The sequence below is a fragment of the Lissotriton vulgaris genome, chromosome 5, assembly GCF_964263255.1.
Source record: "Lissotriton vulgaris chromosome 5, aLisVul1.2, whole genome shotgun sequence".
NCBI classification, from domain to species: domain Eukaryota; kingdom Metazoa; phylum Chordata; class Amphibia; order Caudata; family Salamandridae; genus Lissotriton; species Lissotriton vulgaris.
In genome coordinates this window covers 1,897,928,326-1,897,943,541 of record NC_141693.1, presented here as the reverse complement: position 1 = coordinate 1,897,943,541, position 15,216 = coordinate 1,897,928,326, and the positions used below count along the sequence as shown (strand labels likewise).

General features: G+C 46.3%; 1 pseudogene across 1 annotated transcript in view; it reads right to left on the bottom strand.

Annotated features, from left to right (window-relative positions):
• LOC147717659 (E3 ubiquitin-protein ligase TRIM39-like) overlaps positions 1 to 15,216 on the bottom strand; it is a 327,519-nt pseudogene that overhangs the window by 159,357 nt on the left and 152,946 nt on the right. Inside the window, exon 3 of the transcript XR_015296084.1 lies at positions 10,847 to 11,077. The product of XR_015296084.1 is annotated as an E3 ubiquitin-protein ligase TRIM39-like (transcript). The remainder of the gene's footprint in view (positions 1 to 10,846; positions 11,078 to 15,216) is intronic.

Below are 15,216 nucleotides of genomic sequence, written 5' to 3'. Positions count from 1 at the left end.
TGTACCTCAGAGAACTGCCCTGCTGTTCAAGGACTGTCTTTGACCCTCCCTCTGGACTGCCCTGCTATTTGAGGCCTGCCTTGTACCCAGAAGAGCCTGCCTTGTTGCTTGAACCCTAGTCTGCCAAATTTACTCCAAGGGCTAGTCGGCTGGCCTTCTGTGTGAGCTACAGGAACATAACAAGCTTCTGAGACCTTGAAACCTGCACCTGGCTTCTGCTGGAGTTAGTTCTAATCCCCTCCAAGTGATGCCTCTCCAGTTCTGGACCCTTGGTGGTGGTGGTGAAGAAGCTGCTACAGACTAGCCATAAAGGTTGGGACTTAAAAAAGATTTTCACCAAAAAGTGGCTTGAGAACAGACAGAAGACCAGGACCGACCTGCATGCCAATCCGCCCGACTCCACTGTAGCTCTTGCTCCGTTCTTCTCTGCAGAAGCAAATCCTGTTCAGTGGGACCCCTCCGTGTCCTTGTGCTGCCCTTATCAGCTACAGCCTGCAGCTGTGTCCTGTCAGAGATTTTTGACTTCCAAAAAAGTAACAAAGTCCGAAGGTAGAAATCTTCGCCACAACTTCGACCAGGGCTCCCCGATGACGAATCCTACTGTTTGGACACCCCTAGCTACCTTGCCCTGCTGGATTTTAACTTCTCAAGAACTTTTCTTCTTAATTCATTTTAAGTCTAAAGGTAAGCAGAAACCTGGCCCATTCCACCTAGTGTAGCCAAACCGCGGTCCATCGCGGGTGGCCTTAACTTTTGGCTTTGCCCAGGTCTAGCGCGACCAGATACCCACAGTTCGTGCTTTGATCTTGAAGCCAATATTTTTCTCAAAAACCATTAAAGTTCATAATTCGGGTTCTACATATTGCACTGAAATTGTTTTGGAGTCATTTTACTTAGTAAATTGTAGTCTATTTTTATCAAAAATGGAGTGGGATTCTATTTTTCATGGTTCGCATCCCTGTACATGTGGCTAATAGGCTTCACTTTGCAGAGCAGCAGCCTTGGCAATATAGCAGGGGTGTTAACCTATCTTGCACAGCTACATTGGATCCCAGGATAGTGTTTGCCCTGCTGGGCTAGCAGGTGGAACAAGGCACAGATCATGACTAGGTCAATGCATGCAGTTGCAGCCTTGGTTGAACAGGTTTATACAACACAGCAGAGCCTGTCCTCACCAGTCCGGTACAGGGAGTTGCAGCCCCAAACAAGACCGTACAGACATTGCATAAAATGCTTAAACTCGTGTTTTTTTTTTTAAAACAAGCGTAGAACTGTAAACACAAAGTCATTCTATAACTAAGCAAACTGGCAACCATAATTGTACTTGTATGCAAAAACCCACACATACAGTAATACACACTGAAATGCCCACTGACACTTGCCAAAGACAGACAAAGATAGTGTGGGGTTTGTTATAATTAAGTGGATTAATTCCAGACCATGCCGGCAATATTTTGTTTGTCATTGTGATAAAGTTGCTAAGTGTCCGCTGCCTGTACTTACCTCTTCACACTAAACCTGCTCAAAAGTGTAAACCTCCAAACTGCCTGACGGCACACGCCTTCAGAAGCAGGAAAGTCTGGCAGGGTGCATGGAGAGTTAGCACCTCCTGAAGAGAGGATTCAATTTGTTGCTGTACAGGAGGAATACATCCCTCAGCCGTGGAAACATGCTTCGGTGATGCCCTTCCTGAAAAAACTCAATTTGGACCTGTTTAATTGGTCTAATAGCAGGCCAGTCTCTGTGCTTCCCATTATGGCTAAAATTATGGAAAAGCAGGTCAAGATATAATTCTCTACTTTCTAGGGACCCATCTCCTGGTACAACCCTCATAGGCAGGGTTAAGAGCAGGTCACAGCACAGAATCCTCCTCCTAGGAGTCTCAGAACATCTAAGAAGGCTTATGAGTTCTCAGCACCACTTTTGATACTGAAAAGACTAGCCAATCTGTGGTTACAAGATTCAGCCCCATCACGGATGGCATTGTTTCTGAGTGACCGAACCTTCCAGGTATTCTCTTCGAATGGTGCTTCTAATCATCTGGCCCTTACGTCAAGGGTCGCTCAGGGCTCAGCTCTAAGACCGGCCCTATTTAATGTCCACCCACTGGCGATTTTTTTGAAAGTTTCAGCCTGACTCAGTTTTCCTATGCGGACGACACACAGATTATTTTTTCCTTGCTGTCCGCTCAGCATCACAATGCTGAAGCCCTGAACTTCTGCCTGAGCCACGTCGCCACATGGATGAACAAAAACTCTCTGAAATGTATTGGCAAAAACAATGAGATTTTAGTGTTCGGAAAAAGCCAAGTTGAAGTTCAAGTTCTGACATTTGTATAGCGCACTACTCACCCAGAGGGTCTCAAGGCGCTTGGGGGGAAGGTGTGTGTATTACTTATCGAATAGCCAGGTTTTTAGTTGCTTTCTGAAGGAAAGGTGGTTCTGTGTAAGGCGGAGGTGGGTGGGGAGAGAATTCCAGGTTTTGGCCGCTAAGTAGGAGAAGGATCTTCCTCCCATGGTGGATCTATGGATGCGCGGAACTGCGGCGAGTGCTTGATTGGACAATCGCAGTTGGCGGGTGGGTGTGTAGAAGGATAGTCGTGTGTTGAGGCATTCGGGTCCTAAGTCGTAGAGGGCCTTGTGTGCGTGGGTGAGGAGACGGAACGTTATTCTCTTGTTGATGGGGAGCCAGTGGAGGTCTTTCAGGTGACCGGTTATACGAGCTTGGTGGGGGATGTCCAATATGAGTCTGGCTGAGGCGTTTTGGATGCGTTGGAGTTTTTTCTGTAGTTTGGCTGTGGTTCCGGCGTAGAGGGTGTTTCCGTAGTCCAGTCGGCTAGTGACCAGTGCGTGAGTGACAGTCTTTCTTGTTTCGGTGGGGATCCAACTGAAGATTTTTTTGAGCATGCAAAGGACGTTGAAGCATGAAGATGAGACGGCGCTGACTTGTTTGGTCATCGAGAGGGAGGAGTCTAGGATGAAGCCCAGGTTACGTGCGTGGTCTGTAGGTGTGGGTGCTGTACCCAGGGCCGGTGGCCACCACGAGTCGTCTCAGGCAGAGGGAGATGATCATAGGATGAGGACTTCCGTTTTGTCCGAGTTTAGTTTTAACCGGCTGTTCTTCATCCATTCGGCTACTTCTTTCATTCCTTCGCGTAGATCGGTTTTGGCGGCGTTGGGGTCTTTGGTGAGGGAGAGGATCAGCTGGGTGTCGTCTGCGTAGGAGATGATGTTGAGGTTGTGTTGTCGCGCGATGGATGCGAGGGAACTCATGTAGACGTTGAAGAGGGTGGGACTGAGTGATGATCCTTGTGGTACTCCGCAGATGACTTCGGTGGCCTTTGAAATGAATGGGGGGAGGCGGACTCTCTGGGTTCTCCCGGCGAGGAACGAGATGATCCAGTCCGAAGCTTTTCCTTGTATTCCGACGTTGCTGAGGCGTTGTATGAGTGTGCTATGACAGACTGTGTCGAAGGCGGCGGAGAGGTCAAGTAGGATGAGGGCAACTGTTTCTCTGTTGTCCAGTAGTGTTCGGATGTCGTCTGTAGCTGCGATGAGGGCGGTTTCGGTGCTGTGTTTGGCTCCGAAGCTGGACTGTGAGGTGTTGAGGGAATTGTTGGATTCAAGGAAGACGGTGAGCTGACTATTGACAGCTTTCTCAATGACTTTGGCAGGGAATGGGAGGAGTGAGATGGGGCGGTAGTTTTTAAGTTCAGAGGGGTCTGCTGTGGGTTTCTTCAGAAGGGCGCTGAGTTTGGCATGTTTCCAGCTTTCTGGGAAGGTAGCGGAGTTGAAGGAACAGTTGATGACATCGCGGAGATGGGGAGATCGCCAGTCCTTCTGGGAAGCTCAACACTGACCTGGAAACCTGTATGCTTGGATGAATAGCCAGGTTTTTTGAGATTTTCTGAAATTCAGTAGGTCAGTGCTTGACCTGATTTCAAGGGGGATGGAGTTCCACAGATGGTGGGCCAGAGTTGCAAACCTGCAACCCCCTTGGTGCTTCAGCTTGAAGGTAGGGTTAGTCAGAAGTTGGAGCTGGGCCGAGCTGAGGTTGCGTGAAGGAGTGTAGCGAGAGATGAGGTTATCTATGAATTTAGGGCTCCGGCCATTCAGGGATTTGAACACCAGGCAACCAGCTTTGAATGTGCAGTGCTGGGGGATGGGAAGCCAGTGCAGCTTCCTAAGGGGGGAAGCGTGTTGCCACCTGGGCTGTTTGTATATCAGTCTAGTCGCTTGGTTTTGTACCATCTATAGCCATTTTGTAAGGCCAAGTGGTAGACCCAGGTATGTTGCATTGGCATAGCCTAGACATGATAGGACCATGGCTATCAGGACCTGTACCAGAGCTTCTTGGGTCAGTAGCCTGCTTATCTTTCAAATTTTTCTCAACTGAAGGAACAGGTGGAAATCACTGAGCCTACATGCCATTTTAGTGAGAGGTCGTTGCCTATGGTGACCCCTAAACTTTTCATTGAGGGGGAGGGAGCAGGGGGCGGGCCTTATTCGCTTAGCCAGTACTGTGGGCCCCACTGATTTTGGACACCACCTGTCAGAACCAGTTCGGTTTTACCTGGGTTTAGTTTTAAGTAATTGTGGTCCATCCATTGACGGATGAATGTCATGGTGGACTGAAAGTCAGATATTGACTGGGGGGAGTTATCAATTGTGAACATAAGTTGGAGGTCATTGGCATAGTTGAAAGTCACCACTCTTCTTTCCTTCAAGGATCTGATCAGTGGGACGAGGTAGAGGTTAAACAGGTGTGGGGAGAGCGAGGAACCCTGTGGGACACCGCATGTGTTTTGAATTTGGGGTATGGGAACTGGCCAATACGGACTGCCTGAGTACGGTTTTTCAGGAAGAAGTTGATCCATCTAAGGGCTGGGCCCTGGATGCTTGCCTCACTGACACGGTCTGCCAATATGTTATGGTCGACCGTGGCAAATGCGGCAGAGAGGTCTAACACCACCAGGGCCTAGGGAGTGTCTTTGTCTGACTTTTCTCGTAAAGAGTCCATTACCGCTGGTGAAGAACATGGGTTTCCTTCTGGGCGAAAAAACGGTTTATGAAGCCCCAGGTTGCGAAGGCCCCTGCCTCCTGCTTCGCTGTACTGGAATGGCTGCCGAAAATCTTCTGGATTCTCCCATTCCCACCCAAAGGACGATTATCCGGCCCTCATCCTCTCCAGACTGGATTATGGTAATGTCCTATATTTGGGAACTGACAAAGCTTCCATAAAAAAGATAGAAGGTATTTAAAATGTGGTCGCAAGATTGCTTTCAAGCTCCCTAAACCTACATCAGCCTTCTCTCTTTTGCTTGAGCTGCACTCGCTTAGGGTTGAGGAAAGGATTCAATTTAAGGCTCTGTGCAGAGGGCCAGATCAGGACTTGCCCTCAATATCTCCACAGTATTGTGAGATCTTACCAACCAGTTTGCGCGCTAAGATCCAGGGATCTCACCCAATGTTCTGGTCCAAAAGTTAAATGGACCAGTATGGGTGGTCAGTATTTTGCCTAGATTGGCCCTAAGCTCTGGAATGAGCTACCACCCACCTTGAGAAGATGCACCTCACTGACCGCTTTTCAGAAACAGTTGACTCTGGTTTGCACTTTATCTGGTCTCAAGCGCTGTGTGGAAAGCGGTCACGCTATATAAGCTTAAATTATAGTAATAAGGCGGAAAACTGATTGCCTATAGTCAAATGATACTTATGAGCATTAATTATATTGTAGTTTAGAATAAAGTTGACTTGAACATAATTCGAACCAGAGAGTGTTCATAGAACAAAGAAGTTAATTGTCTGCAGTAGGACATTTAGTTGTATCAATCCTTAAGAGAGCCAGAGATAACAAGATTGGTTGAAGGTATATCATGTGCCATAATAGGAATCAGGTGATGTGCAATGCCGATAAAATGACTAAAGACTTCCTCTTGACTTCAGATAGCAACGCTTGCCCAGCTGAAGACCGAGCTGTGTGACCAGCAGAGTGACTATCTCCTGAGTTTCTGCTATCGCTCTCATTCTAGGCCCCTTTCCCTGGCTTTATTTCTAACATATTACTTGTATATTTTGCAATGAGTTCAGAGAGGTGTGGGCGCATACATGGCTCCCATTGGATCCGGTTTACAGGGTTGGCACTTCCGGACACTAAATGAGGACATTGAGCATGCCTCACTTACTTTAAATTCACGGAAAAGTGGGGCGATCTCACAGGTAGCAGCATGTAGAAACCGAACGAGCCACTGTAAAACACCTTCGTGCCTTGGTTCTCTTCAGAACTTAGGGAGCTAAAGAAAAAGTGCAGGAATCAGGAAAGGATTTGGGGAGCATGATACAGTACGCAAGAAAAAGAAAACAACGAAATGTTATTAAATGATTACAAAACACTTATTAAAGAAACTAAAATAAAATTCTCCACTGATAAAATAAAAGTAGCAAGTAATTCCCCTAAGGAATTATTAAAAACAGTCCAAACTCTAACCACTTTTGAAGTAAACAAAAACAAAACTCTGGCCAGCCAAGATTTCTGTACAAAAATGGCATAATTCTTTTTTAGCTAGGTTAACAATCTATTTACAGAGTTTAATAATCATATCAGTGAGCCCCTTTCCATTTCCGGTATGGAAAAATGTTGAACTCATTTACATGTCTCACAGCTGAGCAAATTGCCTCTGGGCTGAAAAAGATTAAATCTGGACCCCCGGTGGAACCCTGTCCCCCAAAGGTGTTCTATGATGTCTCGGATACAATTGCACTTTACCTTACACCCCTCATCAACAGGATTCTAGAAGTGGGAATTTTTCCAACTAGTTGGAAAAAAGCATCCATACTGCTACTGATCAAAAAACGTCTTGAGACCCCACTAAAGAAAATAAAAAACGATATACTCATCTCACGCCTACCACTTGCAACCAAGATGCTGGGAAAGTCGATGAACCAGAATATCACTATCTACCTTGACACCAACAACTGTCTACATCCCCCACAACACATGTTTAGGCCATGCCACAGCACTGAATCACCCCTTTTAGCTGCCACCGAGGATATCAGATGCACCATGAACAAGGAAGATAGATTGGTATTGGTCCTGTTGGACCTATCGGTTACATTTGATACGGTGGATCACGCCACTCTCATCAAGTGCCTGGACAGAAATGGTAGAAGAGGTTCAGCCCCGGAATTAGTCACCTCATTCCTCACAGGTAGTGTCATTAGAAGGTTTTACCTCCAAGCCTTTTTCTACCCTGCAGGGTTCCTCAGGGGTTGTCCCTGAACCCAACCATTTTTAATGTGTAAATTACTCCTCTCATTATTCTTATTATTAATAATTTGTATTTATAAAGCACATGGCTACCCTGAGGCATCCCAGCTCTAGCGGCAGTTAAAGTTGAAAAGAGAAAGCTAGTAGTTACTATTCTGGAATAGCCATGTTTTAAGACCCTTCCGGTAAGAGAGGTGGGCAGTTTCATGTCGGAGAGTGAGAGGGAGGGAGTTCCAAAGTCCAGCTATGTTATTTGAAAAGGAGCTGCCTCCACTCCGCTGCCTACTGATTTTTAGAATGCAGGCAAAATTTAAGTTATCCGAGCAAAGAGATTTCTTAGGGAGATAGGCGGTGATCAGAGACTGATTGATTCGCAGGTCTGTGCCCCTAAGGTCTTATGAGCAGTGCATAAGGCCTTAAAGGAAATCCTCTACTTTATTGGTAGCCAGTGGAGGGCTTTCAGACTGGGGCTGGCTGACTGCGTGCTGCCGCAACTTGTCCGAAGTCGTGCAGTGCAGGTCTGGGCCACCTGGAGCTTCCTTAGGGTGGACTTTGGGGCTCCCGGATACAGTGAGTTACAGTAGTCCAGCCGCGAAAGAATCAGGGCCTGGACTACTATTTTCTTAGCTTCAGTGGGCAATAGGGGAAGGACCTTCCATAACATTCTAAGGATGCCGTGACAGGCCCCAGTCACCGCCACTGTCTGCTGGTCGAGTTTAAGAGAGTCATCCAGCCACACACCGAGGCTCTTGATTTTGGACTTCGGAACTGGGGGGGGGGGGGGGGGCAGCGTTTGGGGGTGGCAAGCACAAAGGCCAGGACAGTGTGGGGGTTAGCTTGGCAGTGTTGCCCACATACATGATTTCTGTTTTTTCTCTGTTCAGTTTAAGACAGGAGTGTTGCATCCAGGTGGCGACTTTTCCCAGGCAGAGCTCCAGGACTGCAGGGTCAGTCCGCGGATGATTTAGAGATATCACCAGCTGGGTGTCATCGCCGTAGGTGGCCACTTTGATCCCATACAGCTGGATGACCTCAGCCAGTGTCCTCATATATACGTTAAATAACATTTGATTCAGGTAGGATCCCTGGGGCACACCATAGTTCAAAGGAAGAGGGCTGGAAGTGGAATCCCCCGCGAAGACCTGAAAAGTTCTGCCACTAAGAAATGATTGGATCCAGCAAATTTCCTGCTCTCCTTAGCCGTTCAATGAGAACATTGAAGTTGACCATATTGAAGGCCACGCTGAGGTCTCGGAGGATGATGGCCACCACTCCTCCCTGATCCACTATCCTCCTAGCTTCCTCAACCACCGCCGTCAGTGCAGATTCCGTGCCGTGTTGTGGGCGGAAACCCATCTGGGATTTATGAAGTAGCTCATGGGTTTCTAGGAAGGCTGATAGGGTAGAGTTTATATATTTTTCCAAGATCTTACTAAGGTAGGAGGGATATGGGCCAGTAGTTGCTCAGTACTTCGGGGTCCAGGCTGGGCATTTTCAGTAATGCTTTAATCATAGCATGCTTCCATACCGGTGGCAAGAGTCCGTTGGTAATGGACTTATTAAGCACCTCCAGGATGACAAGTAGAATCAAATCTCTGGCCTTGGATAAGATGTGCGGAGGGGCGGGGTCTAGGGGAGATCCAGATTTTATTTTGACACTTTTTTTAGCAAGAGTCTCCATGTCCTAGAGGGGAAATTTCTCCAAGGTAGGGGTGGCTGCTACCACTACCCATTGCTCCTGTGGCCCAACTACTTCTGTCAAAGTGATATCTAGATCACTGGGTAGTGGGGATACAGGGAGAGTCTTATAAATGGCTTGTATTTTTCCCTGACAGTAACTCACCAGTTTATTACTCTGTCCCTTAGATGAGTTTCTGGAAGTATCATGTGAAGTGGGCTCCAGGAGAGATTTAGTAATTCAGAAGATTTCTTTGGGTGAGCTTGATGCTGCCTTAATTTTGTCCTCATAATAAAATGACTGTGCTCTTTTAATTTCTGCTTTATAGCTTCTCTGTAAGAGTTTTTAGCGCTTTCACTAAAATCCTTCCTCCTGCTTCTCTTTAGTTGTTTGCACTTTTATTTAAGCAATCTAAGCTGAGGTGAGTACCATGGGGAGGTATTTTCCTCATACTAGATTTGTTTCTTTTTTCAGAATGACTTTATCCAGTTTGGATACCAACCAACAGTCAATGTCTTAGCTGCAGAGGAGATATCTGCCTCAAGATTAGGTTTAGAGTTTATAAGTTGTGTTGACCATGCCTCAGCGGAAAGTTTGAACCATGGGTGGGCTTTTGTCGAACTATGTTCCTTGGATTCTCAGTGGGAGGGTGATTTTAGAGAGAAGGGGATCATTAAATGATCAGTCCCTGCACACCACCCCCCTCCCACAAGTTTTCTTTCCCTATTCTCAGGACTTGCAGTTTGTTAGCTGTGCTTGGCCATAGAATTCTCTATTTAATAAGTTCATGTGAGTTCTCATTATGCACATATGCGGATGACACTCAAAAGGTAGTGTCAGTTTCTGCAGACCCAAACAAGGTAGCATCTCAGTTTAGTGCAAGCATCACCGACATAGCTAAATGGATAGCCCAGAATGTTTTTTAAACTCAACTCTAAAAAACTGAGGTACTGCAGTTTGGTACCAGCAATACCTTATGGAACAATTTTTGGTGGCTTCAAAATCTGGGATCTCGGCCACCTAGAGTGCAAAAAGCAAGAAATCTTGGTGTTGTGTTCGACAACGAACTGACTTAACTACCTCTCCAATCAGGTAGCATCCTCTTGTTTATTAATGCTAAGGATTCTAAACCAAAGAATTTTGCCATATCTCCATCTAGTTCTCAGGAAAACAGTGATCTTGGCACTGTTCATCTCAAAGATTGATTATTGTAATGCTTCCTGGTGGGAGCCGAATCTAGAGTCTTGAAACAACTGCAGGCTCTCCAAAATACAGCCGCCAGAGTTTTACTAAACCTCCCCAAATTCTATTCAGTTTCAACATCCATTAGAGAACTCCATTGGCTCCCTGTCATGGCACAAGTTCAATTCAAGTCTTTCTGATGGATTCATAAGGGACTACATCAAAATCGTCCAAGTTTTCTCCACGATTCTTTCAAATGGTACCAACCTAAAAGAATTCTATGGTCAAGCACAGCTAACAAACTGCACGTCCTGTGAATAGGGAAAGAATACTTGAGGGGAGGGGGGTGGTGTGTGGGGGGGGGAGGGAAATGATCCTACTCCGCGTCTAAATGGTGTAATGAGTTACCTGACCATCTTAGGTATGTATGTATGTATTCCACATTTATAGAGCGCACTGCAACCCCACGGGCATCCTGGCGCATAAAAGGTCTCAGCCCACCCTTTTGAGATTCAGAAAGGAGTTGAAAACCTGGCTTTTTAACATAGGCCAGGCCCCATAGGAAATCAATTAACCGCCAATGCACTGTTGTTAAGGTTTTGGGGAGACTAGCGCCAAGATGCCAATTGGCATCAGAGCGCTCTAGAAGTCCTATAAAAATCAAATTAATAAAAAGGTATGCTGATAATCTCCTTCTCTAGATTCATAGCCTTTTCTTACCATCAGTAACTCCACATCCTGCTGCTGACACTTTGATTCGATCTCTGCGATCAAGCTCCGGAGGACAGATTGATGTTCTTCCAAATTGGTCACTGTCTCCTTGATTTTCTGCAAACTCTTCTTCTTTTCATCCTCCAGGCTTCTAAGGTGACAAGATTTCTCTTTTTCCAAAAATGTCTGCAGCTTTTCAAACTCATTAGTGATTCGCGCTCTCTGGCTCTTGAATTTGGCCTGCAACATAAAAATGAATCACATATTCACAATGCCGCAACCTCAGAAACAAGTGATGAATTTATCAATCAACTATGATCCAGACCCTATATGACACAGGTTTTCTTATCACTCAACATGTGACTTAGGGCAGTCATGTATGTCACACTACAGTAAAGGGCTTACAGTAGTAGATCAGAAGGCAGAGCACGTTGTTCGTTCCTTCGCATGGTCCTTTCCTACACTACTATTTAATGCTTTAGTGGAAGAGCGATGGGGTTTTATTGTGTAAGAAAAGAAGTGAATTGAATGACTGTCTTTCAAGCTTTGGTAGAAATGTGTGTGGGTAAACTGTAATTCTGCCACAGCACTGACCATTTATCATGAACTTCACTGTGTCACAATGGAGATCAGAGATTCATTTTAAGGTGCAGTAGGGTGTCTTACTTGGTGACGAGGTTCTTGAAGTTGGGATATGCTGCATCATTGTAGGACATACATTAAGCCACAAGCCGAAGTCTCTGCTCCACAAGAAGCCAGGGGAGGGCCCAGGTCTGGAGTCAGCAGACATCTCGAAAGAGAAATGTGCATCATGTGCAGTATATGGATGCGTTTTTGAGGAGGACCAAGTGCAATGGAAGAGATACTGTTGGTCACAAGCAATCATAACTGTCTGTTAATGGGAAAGGAGAGAATAGTTTTGTGACTGCACATAGTGAAGGAAAGGTCTATGTAAATGACAATCCTACGTTTCGAAACTGGAGGAGCTAGATAGTGGTTTTGAGTACAATAACGAGGATGAAGGAAGTCTTGAAAGCTTTCCTATTCACTCAACCTCTTTCTCCTACATACTAAAACATAGGCAATTCTGGTTCATTCTTCAAGAGTAGAAATATTGGAAAATTAACATTTTCTGGCTGAAGGACATTTCGTTATAATCAGCATACTTAAAGCTCCTTCCCATGCACCATCTTCAGTCTTGCCCTTGTGAGGAGCAACCCAGGCAGTGCCATGTCTACTCTCCCCTTGTCCCTCACTGATGCTTTCCAATATCAGTGAAAGTCAAAGTGGAGTTGGAGCATCTTACATAGCTGCTAGTCACTGCCTGTTGCACTACTGTGAGGAAATAGAAATTTTACGTGGCCAATGTGTCCCCTGCATGTACCCTATGTATGTTCATGTCACCCATGCACTTTCACTCTCATGCCTGTAATAATAATGCCTCTGTATTTCCGTCCAACATTAGAATGTCAGTTACCAAGCCCTTCATAAAAGAAACGTTAATTCTGCACTGAGGCCTATGTTGCCAATGTATTTGCCTGGTGCACGTTTAAAAGTCGAGATGAACCCGTTTTGTGGCTCAGCCGAGCCAGGACCCGAATTCAGGCTCCAAGCCTCCAGACACTCTGAAAGCTGCAGTTTAGCTATGTATCCCTGACCTCTCGCATACTTCCTGCTCAGCCGAGAGGTGCCCAGCCCGGCCTGCCAAGACAGTATTTTGCTTACAGTTATCTGCTCTGCTCCACAGAAACACATTCCTGCTTAATGAAGAAGGTAAACATAATCCGCCTGCAGAATATAGGGCCTAGCCTTTCTGTCTCCATTCAAGTGATTTACAGAACTCGCATCCATAGAAGGCCCGTGGCCCCCACGCAATGCAAGAAGAAATATATGCACACACTGGCTCTTAGTGATGAGCAACCTTTGCTCGAGCGACCTTTACTTCAGACCATACATCCTCCAAACTCAAGATATCAGATAATACCAGACGTGCAGGTCGTCCTGACACCCAAGGCTTCTCTACTAGAACGAAAGTCAGCTCCCCCCAGCTTCCCCCAGTTACACGTCAATTCCACGTCATGACCAAGTGGCGCACACAAGTAGGGTAAAGGTTCAAGCTGACCACGCAGACCCCCTCCATGTACCCACCCACCTATGACACACCTATGACTCCTCAAGTGAACGCCTTTTACACGCCCATGTGCTCCCTTAACTCGAGTTACTGAAATAAAGCCCTATTGAATCGGACACCACGGACTCTGCCTCTCATTATATGCATGACCCTTTGTTTAAGTATAGAAATTCCGACAGGGTAATATTTTTATTTACCACATAATCTGGCGCCCGAATAGGGACCAGTCCCCTTCCCCACGCGCCGGTGATGTAGGTCCAGCCCTTGCCCCCTTCTACAGCCGTGACGGACTCCAAAGTGTACACGACAGCGGGACTTCCTGCCTACTCCCTCAGGCCCACGGAGGAGACGGACTGTGACCAGGCATCCACACGAGGCAGTGAGGATTGCGGACCATCCCAACCAGAGCCCAAGCCGTGAGAGAGCAAGGTCCGAGGTTTCCAGAGACCCACCTGTTCCAAGGCGCATGCGCAGTAGCAGCAGCAGCAGCAGCAGCAGTGGCAGCACCGCAGTCACGCAGTATCGAGTTTCCGAGGCCTTCAAGTTCTGCTTCCCGGTGAGTACCGTTATTGGGAACGCATCTAGTTCAAGACGGGTTCATTTATTTGAGCTCGGTAAAGACGTGTCTGGTCACACAGGCACGGTAAAGACGGGTCCACTTCGGTGGGCACGGTAAAGACGTGTCTCTTTATGAGACCGGTATGGTTGTACTGTATTTCAGTGCATAAAGTTAACGGTTTTCAAGTTCATGTTTTCCCTATGTATCAGTCAAACATGTATCTGTTTTTAATGTTTTAGTGTTGTAGTGTGAATGGTTGTTTCAGTCAGTCTGTTTTAGTGTATTGTGTTTTCATTACGTTAGTTCCAACATGCCACTGTTTTCGAAATTACGTCAGATAGGGACCAGGAAAGGGATACTAGAAGAGGCAGTTCCCGTCCCGCCTAGAGACACACCTGGTCATTTTATGTACCAGAAACACGGGCTAGATGCCATATTGTTTTTAGACTTGTGGGTAGATTACACGAAGAATCTAGAAGAGAAGTACAGATGGCCTGCCTCAGGAACATGGGATGCTGAATGCATTATGAAAGTAGAGGAAGCGCTATGGAAAAGGAAAGTAAGACCGTCCCAGAAAGATGCCATTGAGTTATGACGTAAAGAAGCGCATAGGAGAGCAGAAAAAGAATTCCACCAAGCAGAGAGAAGTAAGCAAGCAGCGGAAAAAGCCAGAGAAAAAGAACTGCAGGAAGAGGGGGAACGGGTCAAGGCAGAACAAGCAGATAGAGAAAGAAATGCCCTCGTTGCTGGTATTTATCCCGTCCTTACAGAAGAACTAGCTAAAGTGACCCCTTCAGATAAATCCCGTAGACCGCATACGCCACCACCAGTACCCTTTAGGGTACGTAGACAGAAGCCGACAATCTCCGAGGCTTTTATTTCCTCCTATCTAGAAGAGCCCGCACCAGACTATGTAAATGCAGAATTCCCTCCGCCCCAATCACAGGATCATCTTTTACAACTTCAGCTTCCGCAGGCTTCTCTTCCGCAGGCCGTGGCCGTGAAAGACGACGTAGGACAAGGGGCAGTGGGAGGGGGGCCAACGCCACGAACACCGCCAATGACACGAACACCGTTAGGGCTAGGGCCACCACGAACGCCACAAATGACATCAACACCATTTAAGTATGTAGGTGTAACGATCCCACGTTGTATATACGATCCAGTACCCGGAGAGAGTGCAATGCTCGTGTTTTCACTAAGATTAAGACATGCTGTCGACTATTTGATCACATTACCAGGCATGAAGGACCACCTAGATAAAATATACAATTTCATTAGAACTGGTAAGGGACCTGAGAGTATAGAAGATGCCATGGAACAAAGAAAGGTGGATGTTAAGAACATGATTTTACGTTTTTTGATTAACTGTCTGATCAGGGAACAAGATCAACCAGACAGGGAGGTAAAGAAAATTTTGACGGATTGGAGTGACAACATATCTGCCGGTCGGCATGATAGACAGGGACAGACAGAAAGTATGTACAAGAAAATACGAAAGACGATTATAGAAATACACAAGGAAGAGTCTGACGGGCAGTATGAGTCATCAACGGAAGAGGTTGAGCCAGAAACGGAGGAGAAGGATAAAATAAATTACGTAGGCAAAGCGCGACAGTTTGACAGGCCCATATGTCTCGACTACCGCAAACAGGGACATTCTATAAAAGAAAGATATTCCCTCGAAAA